At 37.5% G+C, this 14,809-nt stretch overlaps 1 protein-coding gene across 2 annotated transcripts in view; it reads left to right on the top strand.

Annotated features, from left to right (window-relative positions):
* The window catches only part of GRID1 (glutamate ionotropic receptor delta type subunit 1), a 714,118-nt gene that overhangs the window by 456,430 nt on the left and 242,879 nt on the right, over window positions 1-14,809 (top strand). The gene's annotated exons all lie outside the window — the stretch shown is intronic.

Raw genomic sequence — 14,809 nt, 5'->3', positions numbered from 1 at the left:
AAAATGCACTGTGGGGGTTGGTGTGGAAAAGAACAGAAAAAAGGGAAAAAAAAAAAAATTAGGGCCTTTAATTAGAGATGGTGGTGACTTAGACCAGGAGTGGTATGAGCAGTGGTGGTACAATGTGCTTAGATTCTAGAATTTTGAAGGTGAGGCTGATGGACATTGCTCACTAAACTGATGTGCAAATGACTAGCTCAAGAGCAAGCACCTAACACATGTTTAAAGCAGGGGAAAGGATATGGGGGTTTTATGGTGTGTGATTCTATGTAGGGTGCTCTGGATCTGAACCCAGGCAATCTGGCTCCAGTGGCTACAGTCTTATTATTTTACAAACTTTTTGAAGTATTACTGACATTACAAAAACTTTAAACTTTGATGAGTTACAATTTTGAGGTCTCTCTCTCTCTCTCTCTCTCTCTCACACACACACACACACACACACACACTCATGAAACTATCACCACAGTCATGATAATGCACACTTGTATCACCCACAAGATTTTCCTCTTTCCTCCATGTAATCGATCTCTTCCTCAACCAATCCCACACAAATTCTAATCTGTTTTCTGTCACTACAGATTACTTTATATTTTCTATAATTTTATGTCAGTGGAATCATACAGTACATTCTCTTTTCTCTATTTTGTTGAGCTTAATGATTTTGAAATTCATTCAGGCTGTTGTGTTTATTGATGGTTAATTTTTGTATATGGTGTGCAGTAGGTGTTGAGATTAATTTTTATTTTAATTTTGCACATGGATATTTTATTGTTCCAGCATTACTTGCTACTTGTTGAAAATAATATCCTTTCCCCTTTGGAGTTGTTGCCAAAAATCAATTGGCCTTCAATATTTGCATGTATTCCTGGACTCTCTGTTCTGTTCGACTTACTTATATGTCTCTCTTCACACCAGTGCCACACTGTATAATTATAGCTTTTTAGTTAGTTTTGAAATCAAGTGGAGTAACTTCTCTACCTCTTAATTTTCTAAAAATTTACTTTCATCCTCTAGGTCCTTTTCATTGTCACAGGGCTGGGACTCAGGTGAGGCATGTGAGTCAACAGAGACTCAGAATTAAGGAAGGACTTACAAGTTTATGCAAGCATCTCAGGCTAGTTCTGGTCCTGCACTTCCATGTCAATGTTAGAATTAACTTGTCAGTTTCCAGAATTTAATTTCTATTGTGTTGAATCTAGAGATAATTTGAGGCAGAATTAAGATCTTCACAATATTGTCTTCTGATCTATGAACAAAATATATCTTTTCAGTTATTTATATCTTCCTTAATTAATTTTAGCAGTGTTTTGCAGTGTACTGGCTTGTTCAGCTCTTCCATTCATACTTAATAGTGTTAATGCAATTGTAAATAGTATCGCTTTTCAAATTTATATTTGCAACTGTTTATTGTTAGCATGTAGAAAATATAATTAGTTTCTGAATATTGACTTTGTATTACTTTCTTTTGTAGCTTTTCACTATTAATTATGATATCAGGTGCAGGTTCACCATAGCTGCCTTTAATTGGGTTGAAGATGTTTTATTTAGTTTGCTGAGGGTTTATAACATAATTGGAAGTTGGATTTTGTCAAATGCTTTTTATGCATCTATTGAGATAAGCGCATGGCTTGTCTTTTTAAAAATTCTTTTAATGTGGAAAACTAAACTGATTCATTTTAAAATGTGAAACCCATCTCACAGTCCTGGATAAACCCCACTCAATCATGATGTTTTAATTCCTTTTTTTTAATTGTTGGATTTAAACTTAGCTAAAGTATTTTAGTTAACGTATTAGATGCTTTTATGAACACTTTGGTTTTGTAACTGAGGTAATGCTGGCTTCCTTAAATAAGATGGGATGTGCTTCCTTCTCTTCACTTTTCTGAAAAAAATTGTGTGAAATTGATATTATTTATTCCTTAACATATGTAGAATTCACCAGTGACAACATCTGAGCCTGGAGGGGACCCTCCATGGGAAAATTTTAAACAACAAATCTAATATTTTTGGAGTTATAATGATAATTAGGTTATCTCTTTCTTTCTGAATGATTTTTGTTGTTTGTATTTTTTATCTTTGTATATCTTTTATTTTTTTTGAAGTATTTTTTTAAATTTTTCAAATACATTTGTCTCTGCCTTTCCTCCACCACTTTACCCTGCCCCCTCCCCCCCTCAGTCCTTCCCCTTTGGTTTTGTCCCTGAGACCTTGCTACATGTTCCCTGACCTTCCCCTTCCCTTCCTTTTCCCCCAACCCCCTTCCTCCATCCCTCTTGTCTCTGTTCATTTCTTTTCCTTTCAGTGTTGCTGGTCTTATTTTCCTTGCAACTTTGTATTGTTGGTTAGGTTCCGCTTATAGGTGAGATCGTATGGTATTTGCCTTTTGCCCCCTGGCTTATTTCGCTTAGCATGATGCTCTCTAGATCCATCCATGCTGTTGCCAAGTGTAGTAGTTCTTTTTTTCTTTCTGCTGCGCAGTATTCCATTGTGTAAATGTACCATAATTTTTTGATCCAATCATCTACTGATGGGCATTTAGGTTGCTTCCAACAATTGGCTATTGTAAATTGTGCTGCTATGAACATTGGGGTGCATAGGTTCTTTTTAATTGGTGTTTTGGGATTCTTAGGGTATAGTGCCAGCAGGGGAATCACTGGATCAAAAGGCAGTTCCATTTTCAGCTTTTTGAAGAAATTCCACACTGCTTTCCACAATGGCTGCACCAGTCTACATTCCCACTGTTATTTTTCCCTGTATTAAGTGTCTTTTTCCTCTAGTTGCTTTTAAGATTTTTCTTTTCTCTTATTATGTGCTTGGGGGTGGATTTCATCAAATTTAAAAAATGTTTGGCCATTATTTCTTCAAATATTTTTTCTGTTTTTTTTCTTTCTTCTCATAATGGACTTAAAAGGCACGTATGTTATTAGGTTGCTTAAGTTGTTCCACTGCTATCTAATACTCTGATGATTTTTTTAGGATTTTTTTCTCTATGATTCATTCTGGAGATTTTTTGTTCCAAAATTTTAAGTCTATTCAATGTTCTTCTGTAGTGTCTGATCTACAGTTTGTTTCATCCAGGGTACTTTTCATCTCAGACACTGTCTTTTATTTGTAGAAATTCATTCATATCTTTTATTTTTCTCTCTCTAATATGCATGCACTTTCCTTTAACTTCTTAAACATGTGGCGTGTGTTTGTAATGTTTATAATATGTTTTTTTTAAGTATTGATTTTATTTTTTAATTTTATTTTAATTTATTTTTTCAAATACATTTGTCTCTGCCCACCCCCCACCACTTTCCCTTGCCCCCTCCCTCCTTCCCTCCCTCACCTCTTCCCCTTTGGTTTTGTCCATGAGTCCTTGCTATATGTTCCTTGACTTGCCCCTTCCCTTCCTTTTCCCAGGCCCCCCGCTCTTTTCTCTGTTGATTTCTTTTCCTTTCACTGTTGCTGGTCTTATTTTCCTTGCATCCTTGTATTGTTGGTTAGGTTCCACTTATAGGTGAGATCATATGGTATTTGTCTTTCGCCCCCTGCCTTATTTCGCTTAGCATAATGCTCTCCAGTTCCATCCATGCTGTTGCCAAGTGTAGTAGTTCTTTTTTTCTTTCTGCTGAGTAGTATTCCATTGTGTATATGTACCATAATTTTTTGATCCAATCATCTACTGATGGGCATTTAGGTTGCTTCCAACATTTGGCTATTGTAAATTGTGCTGCTATGAACATTGGGGTGCATAGGTTCTTTTGTATTGGTGTTTTTGGGATTTCCTCAAAAAACTGAAAATGGAACTGCCTTTTGATCCAGTGATTCCCCTGCTGGGACTATACCCTATAATGTCCTATTGTACTGATTCTACTATCTCTATCATTTCTGGGTTTGTTTATTTTCATTATAGGTTGTATTTTCCTGTTTCTTTGCATGTCTGGTAATTTTTTCTTTAGTTCAGAACTTTATTTATTTGTTGATTTTAATGGTTTATGACCATTTGTTAATTTTAACAACAGGAAGAATTCATGAATACATGAATTATTAAAAGTGATAGCACATTACATATAGACTAAAATCCCCTTTGAATACCACCCTCAATTCCCACTCTTCTATCACTTATTATTCTAATTCTTTCTTCATCCTGGTCAATTTGGAGTTGATAATTTTGGATTTTATTACTAAAAATTTATTTTTTTAATTTTAATTTTTAATTTTTTTATTTCTTCTTCTTGTTCAAGTACTGTTGTCTCCATTTTCCCGCCACCACTTTCCCCTGCCCCACCCACCACCTCCCTCCCTCAATTCTTACCCACTTTGGCTTTGTCCATGTGTCCTTTATACATGTTCCCTGATTTTACCCTTTCCCTTCTTTTCCCCAGTGATACCCCTTCCCATCGGTTACTGTCTCTTACTTTTTTATTTCAATGTCACTTGTTATATTTTGCTTGCTTGTTTATTTTGTTGGTTAGGTTCCACTTTTAAGTGAGATCATATTGTATTTGTCTTTCTCCCCCTGGCTTATTTCACTTAGCATAATGCTTTCCAGTTCCATCCATGCTGTTGCAAAGGATAGGACCTCTTTCTTTATTTCTCCTGTGTAGTATTCCATTGTGTAAATGTATCATAGTTTTCTGATCCATTCATTTACTGCTGGGCACTTAGGTTGCTTCTAGCACTTGGCTATTTAAATTGTGCTGCTATGAACATTGGGGTGCATAGGTTCTTTTGAATTGGTGTTTCAGGGTTCTTAGGGTATATTCCAAGCAGTGGAATTGCTGAGTCAAAAGGGAGTTCCATTTTTATCTTTTGGAGGAAATTACAAACTTTCCCACAGTGGCTGCACCAGTGTGTGTTCCCACCAACAGTATACTAGGGTTCCCTTTTCTCCACAGCCTCGCCAGCACCTGTTGTTTGTTGCTCTGTTTATGATGGCCGTTCTGACTGGTGTGAACTGGTAACCCATTGTGGTTTTAACTTGCATTTCTCTGATGGGTAGTGATGCTGAGCATCCTTTTATATGTCTCTGAGCCTTCTATATGTCCTCATTGGAGAGGTGTCTGTTCAGGTCCCTTGCCTATTTTTTAACTGAGTTATTTGTCTTCCTGGAGTGTTGTTGTGTGAGTTCTTCATATATATTGGGGATCAAACCCTTGTCCGAGGTGTCATTGGCAAATATATTTTCTCATATGGTTGGTTTCCTTTTCATTTGCTGATGTTTCTTTAGCTGTGCAGAGGCTTCTTATTTTGATGAAGTCACATTTGTTTATTCTTTCCTTTATGTCCTTTGCTCTAGGCGACATATTGGTGAAAACATTGCTGCATGGAATATCTGAGAGTTTCCTGCTTATGTTCTCCTCTAGGACTTTTATGGTGTTGTGGCTTATAATTTTAGTCCTTTATCCACCTTGAGTTTATTTTTGTGTATGGTGTAAATTGGTTGAATTTCAATTTTTTTCATGTAGCTTTCCAGCTCTCCCAACACCATTTGTTGAAGAGGCTATTTTAACACCATTTTATGCTTCTGCCCCCTTTGTCAAATATTAATGGACCATAGAGACATGAGTTTATTTCTGGGCTCTCTATTCTGTCCCATTGATCTATGTGTCTGTTTTTATGCCAATACCAGACTGTATGGATTACAGTGACCGTGTAATATAGTTTGATGTCAGGTATTGTGATCCCTCCTACTTTGTTCTCCTTTCTCAAAATTGCTGAGGCTACTTGGGGTCACTTATGGTTCCATATAAATTTTTGAAATGTCTGTTCTATGTCTATGAAATACATCATTGGTATTTTAATAGAGAGTGCATTGAATCTATAAATTGCTTTGGGTAGTATGGACATTTTGATGATGTTAATTCTTCCAATCCATGAACATGGTATATGCTTCCATTTATTAGTGTCTTCTTTAATTTCTTTCTTCAGCATTGTTTAGTTTTCTGAGTACATGTTTTTTACTTCCTTGGTTAGGTTTATTCCTAGGTACTTTATTTTTCTGGTTGCTATACCAAAGGGGATTTTTTCCTGATTTCTGATTCTGCTATTTTATTATTGGTGTAAAAATGCCATCGATTTCTGAATATTGACTTTGTATCCTGCTGGTTTGCCAGATTCACTTATTAGGTCAAGTAGTCTTTTGGTGGAGTCTATAGGGTTTTCTATGTACACTATCATGTCATCTGCAAACAATGATAGTTTTACTCCCTCCTTTCTAATTTTAATGCCTTTTCTTTCTTTTTCTTGTCTGATCACTGTGGCTAGGACTTCCAATACTATGTTGAATAGAAGTGGTGGAAGCAGACATCCTTGTCTTGTTCCCCAAATTGTGGGGAAGCCTTTAGTTTTTGCCCATTGAGTATGGTATTGGCTGTGGGTTTTTCAAATATGGCCTCTGTTATTTTGAGGTATCCCCCTTTACTCCTACTTTGCTGAGTGTTTTTTATCATAAATGGTTGCTGTACCTTATCAAATGTTTCTTCTGCATCTATTGATATGATCATGTGATTTTTGTCTTTTTTTTTGTTTATGTGATGTATTACGTTTCTTGATTTATGAATGAATATTGTACCATCCTTGCATCCCTGGGATGAATCCCATTTTGACGTGATGACTTGTCTTTTTAATATATTGCTGGATGCAGTTTGCCAATATTTTGTTGAGGATTTTAGTGTCTGTGTTCATCAGCAATATTGGCTTGTAGTTTTCTTTCTTTGTTGTGTCTTTATCTGGTTTTGGAATTATAATGATGTTGGCCTCTTAAAAAAGAGAGTGGGAGTCTCCTCTTGGACTTTTTGGAAAAGTCTGAGAAGGACAGGGGTTAGCTCTTCCTTAAATGTTCTGTAAAATTCTCCTGTGAAACTGTCTGGCCCAGGGCTTTTGTGTGCCAGGAGTTTTTTTTTATTACTGCTTCAATCTCACCAGCTGTTATTGGTCTGTTCAGGCTTTCTGCTTCTTCTTCATTCAGTGTTGGAAAGTTTTATTTTTCTAGAAATTTGTCCATTTCACCCAGGTTTCAAATTTCTTGGCATATAATTGTTCATAGTATTTTCTTACAATCCTTTGTATTTTTATGATATCAGTTGTACTTTCTCCTCTTTCATTTCTGATATTATTTATTTGGGTCCTCTCCCTCTTTTTCTAGATGCATCTGCTTAAAGGCTTGTCTATTTTGTTTATCTTTTCAAAGAACCAGCTCCTGCATTTATTGATCCTTTTAATTGTTCTTTTAGTCTCTGTGCCATTTAATTCTGCTCTGATCGGACTATTTCCTCCACTCTATTTGCTCTGGGCTTTATTTGTTGTTGTTTCTCCAGTTCTTGTAGCTGTAGGGTTAGGTTGTTTATTTGAGTTTTCTATCATTTTTACATAGGCCTGTATTGCTATGAACTTCCCTCTCAGGACTGCTTTTGCTGTGTCCCATAGGTTTTGGACTCTTGTGTGTTCATTTTCATTTGTTTCAAGAAACTTTCTGATTTCTTCCTTGGTCTCATTATTGACCCAATCATTGTTTAATAACATGCTATTCAGTCTCCATGAGTTTGAATGTTTTTGAGTTTTTCCCTTGAGGATGTTTGCTTGTTGCAAGCCCTTGTGGTCCAAGCAAATGCTTGTTATGATTTCAATTTTCCTGAGTTTGTTCAGACTTGTTTTGTGTTCTGTCATGTGGTATATCTTTGAAAATGTTGCATGTGCATTTGAAAAGAATGTATATTGCTTATCAGGTATATATCAGTTAAGTCCATTTGATCTAATGTGTCATTCAGTTCCACAGTATCCTTGTTGATGTTTTGTTTGGAAGACCTTCTCCATTTTTGACAGTGGTGTGTTAAAATCCCCTCCTATCAGTGTGTTGCTGTCTATATCTTTCATGAAGTCCCCCAAGATTTTCCATATATATATATATATATATATATATATATATATATATATATATGGGTGCTCCTACATTGGGTGTATATAGGCATACAGTGTTTATGTCTTCTTGGTTGGTTCTTCCTTTGAGTATTATGAAGTGTCCTGTGTCTCTCTTTATGGCCTTTGTTTTGAAATCTATTTTGTCTGCTATATAGATTGCTACCTTGGTTTTGTTTTCCCGTCCATTTGCTTGAAATATTTTTTCCATCCCTTTACTTTCAGTTTGTGTAGGTATTTTGCTTTGAGGTGGGTGTCTTGTAGGCAGCATATGTGTGGGTCATGTTTTCATATCCATTTCAGCTATCCTGTGTCTTTTGATTGGAGCATTTAATCCATTTACATTTAAAGTTATTATTGATATGTGCTTGTTAAGTTTTTCCCTTTGTACCTGTGTTCCTCTCTTTTTTGCTCTTTGTCTTCACCTTCTTAAAGCAATCCCTTTAGCATATCTTTCAATACTTCTTTGGTGGAGATGTATTATTTTAGTCTTCTTTTGTCATGGAAACTCCTTATTTCACCTACTATTTTAATTGAGAGCCTTGCTGGGTAGAGTAGTCTTGGTTACAAGCCTTTGTTTTTTATTACTTCGAATATTTCTTGCTATTCCCTTTTGGTTTGTGTTTCTGTTGAGAACTCAGCTGCTAGCTTTATCACGGCTCCCTTGTATGTTACTTGTTGTTTCTCCCTTGCTGTCTTTAAGATACTCTCTTTGACTTTGATATTTGCCATTTTAATGATGATGTGTCTTGGAGTGAACCTCACTGGGTTCCTCTTGAATGGTACCCTCTGTGCTTCCTGGACTTGTGCACTTTTTTCTCTTCTCAAATTAGGGAAGTTTTCCATTATTATTTTTTCAAACAGGTTTTCTATCCCTTGCCCCTCTTCTTCTCCTTTTGGTATCCCTATTATATGGATTTTATTATGTTTCATATTGTCCTGCATTTCCCTGAATATGTCTTCATTCTTTTTGAGTCTTTTTTCATGTTCTTGCTCTTTCTGGGAGCTTTTTTCTACCTTGTCCTCCAGCTCACTCATTCGATCCTCTGCTTCTTCTAGCCTGCTTTTGATTCCTTCTACTGTGTTCTTCAATTCAGAGGTTGTATTCTTCATTTCCTCTTGACTCATTGATAAATTCTATGTCCTTTTTCATGCAGATATAGTTTGCAGTAAGTTCCTCGTAATTTCCCTTTAGTTTTTTTTGTAATTCTCTCAGAGCTCACTGAGCTTCCTTATAACCGTTGTTTTGAACTGAGCATCTGATGGTTTACTTACCTCTAGTTTATTTAGTACTCTTTCTGAGGATTCCTTCTTTCCATTCAATTGTTTTTTTTTCTTTGTCTTCCCATTATTTGTGGAACTCTTCTTTTTTTCTTCTGCTTCTTAAATGGATCTGTTCTGACTTCCTGACTTTGTGGTGTGAACTTCCATAGTAGGAGATTTGTGAGATTCAGTCATGCAGTCTCCTTGATCTCCTGAACTCTATGCTTTTGGGATGCCTTTTATGCCATTTATGTTGGCTCTCAGCATGTAATTGAGTTTTGATTATTGTTGGCTCGATCTTTGGTAGGTCCTTCCCTCCAGCTTGTTGACTGAGGATCACTCTGCCTACTACATCTTGTGTGCTTTTGTGGAGGTGCTGCCAGAACACAACCACAAACTCAGAGAAAAAAAAAAAAACCCATCTGCAAAAATAACTCCCCCCCACAGTCCCACTATCTACAGCAAATGAACCAGTTAATAAGGCTGTGAAGAGATTACAACTATTATAAGAGTGGAGAGAAATAATCTATTAGTATAAAATAAAATGAGTTAATATGCACAAACTTGATCTGGAAGGAGATGGGCAATATGGCGGAGGAGTGAATGGAAGTTACGCTGACCACCTCCCAGGAACGATCTGGAATTACAACTAAGTTATGGAGAAATCCATAACTTAGCAATGAATGTTAAAAAGCTCTGTAGTAAAGAAGATATTGAAAATCATGGAGAAGACCATTGTGGATTTCATCTTGGTAACCTCTAGTATTTAGTGCTGTTTTTTCTTTCTGGACCTGCCTCTGGTGATATCAGATGTTGACCTCATCTGACCTTAGGCAGTCTGTTGGAGACTTCCAGGAATCTACCATCTGTGGCTGTCTCTTTCAGTTGTTAATCTAGTCACACTGCACTCAGCAGTCAGGCTTAGACACCACAGGGAGGGGTAGAATCCCTCCTGAGGTCTGGGCCATTTTTTCCTCTCAAGTTTCTCAGAGGGGAGTGGTGTGCCTGAGCAGATGGCTGCTGCTATATCGGGGATGACTCAGAACTGGTATCCTGGTGGGTACTCTCTCAGTTCTCTCCCCTAAGCCTCCACCTCTAGTCTTTCATCAGAGATATGTAGTCCACTCTGCCCCTCCCCTACAACTTTGCCAGGGATCTACTATCTATGGCTGCCACTCTGTACTCAGCACTCAGGCCTGAGCAGCACAGGGCCAGGGCAGAGTCCCTCCTGGGGGCAGGACTATTATTTCTTCTCATGCTGCTGCCACTCAGGGGAGTGGTCTGCCTGAGCAATATGGCTGCTGCTGTATGGGGGATGACTCAGCACTGGGATTCTGCCAGCTACTCTCTCACTTCTTTCCCCAAAGCCTCCATCTCCAGTCTCTCCTCAGGCATCTCTAGCCCACTCTGCCCTGCCTTAGCTGGAGCCCAGGGTAAATGGTTGTAAATAAAAATTTATGCATTGGCCCTTTAAATGGCTCTTTGCATCTCCAGCTGCCTGTCTCTGGCAGAGAGCAACCCGGCCACTTTGCGAAGCTGGCTGTTATCTGTGTACTTTTTGGGCCCTGGTGCTGTAAGCTGGGGATCCCCCACTTATGGTTTAGACCCTATTCTTTTCAGGGGGATCCCACTGGCAGATTAAATATCCCCCCTCTGGCATGGCTGCCTGTGGGTGCCCAGCTAGCCTTCTTGTGTCCCTACCACATTCCTTACCAGTCAGGTTGTGCTAAAGCTGATTCTTCTGTCTGTCTGAGGTTATAAGGCTTATCTCTTGCTGTTGTTCAGTTGTTTTCTCCAGGTGATTTCTCCATAACTTAGTTGTAATTCCAGATCATTCCTGGGAGGTGGTCAGTGTGACTTCCATTCACTCCTCTGCCATCTTGCCCGTCTCCTTCCAGAATCTGTGTTGTAATTTTTAATTAGATGCCAGACATTGTGAATTTTACTTGGTTGGGTTCTGTATCCTTGATTCCTTTTTATTCCTTTAGTTACCACCCACACCCTCCCAAGGACATAGTTAAATTACTTTGGAACATTTTGATTTTTGATTACTTGCTTTGAAGCTTTGCCAGGCAGGTCAAAAATAGTCTTTAGTTGGTGCTACCTTGTCTAATTTGACCTGCTATTGAGGATTGTTAAACATGATCCTTATAGGTGATCCTTTCCATGGACTCAGGTAGTTTCTTCATACACACGTGCTAATTAATATTTAACTACAGACTCAAACTGAACTTTCTGCAGATTTCTGGAGGGCTTTTTCTGTGTAACCCTGTCTTCTCTGTAATTCTGCCTTGTGAATTTTAATTGGCTTGGCCTACTCAAAGCCCGAACTCTTTTCAACTCATAAATACCATGAAGCTCTGCTTAGGTTCCCCTTCCTCTGCTGCAAACTGGAAAGTCTCTTTGAGTATGAAGCTTAGGCTTGCTTATCTGTTGCTTTGCTTCTGAGTATCACTGTTCAGCTGTGCTCTCTGTCCAGTGTCTGGAAACAAACTGTTGTTTGTTTGTTTGTTATTTAAAGTGTGAGGTGTGTCCATCCCCTATTAAATTCATTGTAGTCAACATCTACACTCTTAATTACCATGCTATATACCCTCTATTCTCCTGAATTTATATTCTCATTTCTTTACATTGGGTCTACACAGTTACATCTATTTAGATGTAAAGGCTTTGATATGTTAAACACAGGGCTTGTAAATTTCAGAACCATCTTCTCCAGGGCTATGGACCATGAGATTTTATTTTCAAATAATCTTTGGTAAATTTTTTATATTATTTCAGGATTTTAAATTATAAATGAAATTAAAAATTATAATTTTCTGTCAGCTCCTTGGGGATGAAAAGACACGTGGTGTTGATGTGAAACATAAGGTCTCATTTTCCTAATGTTAGGGGTAGTTGTGCACAAATAAAAGCAAATTTAAATATTCTCCTGAGACAAACAAATAGGTATTGCAAACAAAGTAATTAAAGTGGTTTGTAGCAAGCAAGCAAATCCAGCCACTATTACATTTATTCTTCTGCTTGAATATGTGCCTGGGGAGGAAGCTGCAAATTGAAGCCTCAACTGGCTTCTAAAATTTTAACAGAATAAAAAACAATGGCTTTGTGTTATAGAATAGTTACTTAGGTCAGAGTTTTAGATATTAAAATTTTTGAGGTTCACATTATTTTTGTGTGTAGTCCTTTCTCCTTTTTTCTCTTCTTCTCTTTCTTTTTCTCCCTTCTACTCTTTCTTCATCCTTCACTCCTTCCTCCTTTCCTCATGAGCACTTGCCAGGCCTTGAGCTTGGCACTAGGAAAATGGAAGAATATGAGAAACATATGCCCTGTTCTTGAGAGCTGGTTCTGTTTCTATCTCTAGTGTAGATGGAGTGATGGGTTTCCATCTGGTTATAGGCAGAGAACACCGAGAATTCACAGTGCCCTCAGATCTGAGTCAGAATTGAACTGAGTAAATGGAGTTTCCTTATGCAGCTCTTTTCCAGGTGAATTCCATGCTATTCTGTTGGGGACATGGAATTGCATGAAAGGCCCCATCCCTCCTTGTGACTGAGAGTGCTGTTACCTGTAGAACTCCTACTCAAACTCTGCCCTGAATCATTGAACTATGAAGACTCTAGATTTGCCTTGCCCTCCAATGTCAGACAAAGCTATTTTTAGCTCGTCCCTATAGTTATTGCAGTGCTTTTAATATCCAGGCCCAGACCTGCAGAAGTATGTATTTCAGGTCCAATTTAGAGCATATATCAGGAGTATCACATCTGAAAAAACAAGCATAAAGTTAGTAATCACTGAACCACTTCTGTGAATTGATTTGACCTGGTTTAGATGTTCTGGGTCCATTAGAATGAAAAGAAACTGCATGGACTGAGGTGGGGGGTCATGGGTCATGAGAATTGCAAGAGCTTGCAAGGCTGGGGCAAGCAGCAAGGCAAAAGGGGATGGAGAGGAAAGAAAGACAAGGAGGAAGAGTAAAAGAAAAAGGAGACTGTGAAACAGGTAAGGAGAATGTAACAGTAAGAGAAAGGAAAAAGAAAGAAGAAAATAACCAAAACAATTTTGAGGAAGGACAAAGATGGAAGCATCAGCTACCTGATTTCAAATTATATTACAAAGCTATAAGAATTAAAACAGAATGCTATTGGCTTAAAACCAAACACATGGATCAGTGGAACAGAATAGAGAATCCCATAATACACCCATGCAGACAGGGTCTATTACTTTATGACAAAGGACCCAAGAATATTAAATGGGGGAAGGACAGCCTCTTTGATAAAGGGTATTGGGAAAACTGGGCAGCTGCATGCAAGAGAATGAAACTGGACCACTATCCTACACCATACACAAAAATTAAGTCAAAATGGATTTAAGACTTGGATATAAGCCTCAAAACAATAAATTACTAAAAAGAAAACATAGACAGTAAGCTCCTTGGTTGGTCTTGGCAATGATTTTTTAAATCTGACACCAAAAACAAAAGCAAAAAGAAAAAAAGTAGGACTACATCAACCTAAAGAGTTTCTGTGTATAACATAGGAAACCATCAGAAAAAGCAACCTATGAATGGGATAACATATTTGCAGATTATATATCTGATAAGGGACCAAAATACAAAATATATAAAGAACTCCTATGACTTGATAGCAAAAAAGCAAAATATCCAATTAAAAAATGGTTATCTGCTTAGACATATTTCCAAAGACAAAGGGATGCCCTGTAGACATATAAAAAGATGCTCAACACCACTAATCCTTAGGAAAATGCAAATAGAAACCATAATTAAATATCACCTCACAACTATTAAAATAACTATTATGAAAAAGACAAGAAATAAAGTGTTAGTGAAGGTGAGGAGAAAATGGAACCCTTGTGCACTGTTGGTCGGAATGTAAATTTGTGCAACCATTGTGGAAAACACCATGGAAGTTCCTCAAAAAATGAAAAATACAACTATCATATGACATAGAAATTCCATTTGTGGGTATTTATCCCAAGACAATGAAAACAATAATTTAAAAAGATATGTGAATGCCCATGTTCATTAAAGCATTATTTATAATAGCCAAGATATGGAAACAACCTAAGTGCCCACCAGTGGGGGAATGGATAAAGAAATTCTTTTGCCATAGGAAAAAATGAAATCTTACCTTTTGCAACAGCATGGATGGAACTCAAGGGCATTATGCTAAGTGAAAGAAGTCAGAAATAGAAAGACAAATACCATATGACCTCTTTTAAATGTGAAATCTAAAATAAAAATAAAAAGAACAGCAACAAAATGAAGCTCATAGATGCAGAGAATAGATTCAGATTGGTGGTTTCAAGAGTAAAAGAAGCAGGGGTGGGCTGGGAGGTGATAGGAGGATGAAGAAATGAGTGAACTTTTCAGTTTAAACAAATTGAATGAAAATTAGAAAATAAAAAGAATTCCTAAATTAAAACAAAACAAAACAAGAGCTGGGGAGAAAGGTGGATAGGTCTCCACACGACCCACTCAAGCCTGTCCATTATCCATAAATAACCAGCCAGCCAGAGGCAGTTTAGTGAGTTTCTCTAGTAAATGCTGGGGACATCTGTGGGTCCCTTGGCTCACTGGAGGGCAGGTCTCCATTTTGTGCTCATGGTCAAATATAAAAGA

Source organism: Pteronotus mesoamericanus, unplaced genomic scaffold (genome assembly GCF_021234165.1).
Source record: "Pteronotus mesoamericanus isolate MK-2021 breed Mesoamerican mustached bat unplaced genomic scaffold, CSHL_Meso_final contig_59, whole genome shotgun sequence".
NCBI classification, from domain to species: Eukaryota; Metazoa; Chordata; class Mammalia; order Chiroptera; family Mormoopidae; genus Pteronotus; species Pteronotus mesoamericanus.
This window is presented reverse-complemented; position numbering and strand designations above follow the sequence as displayed.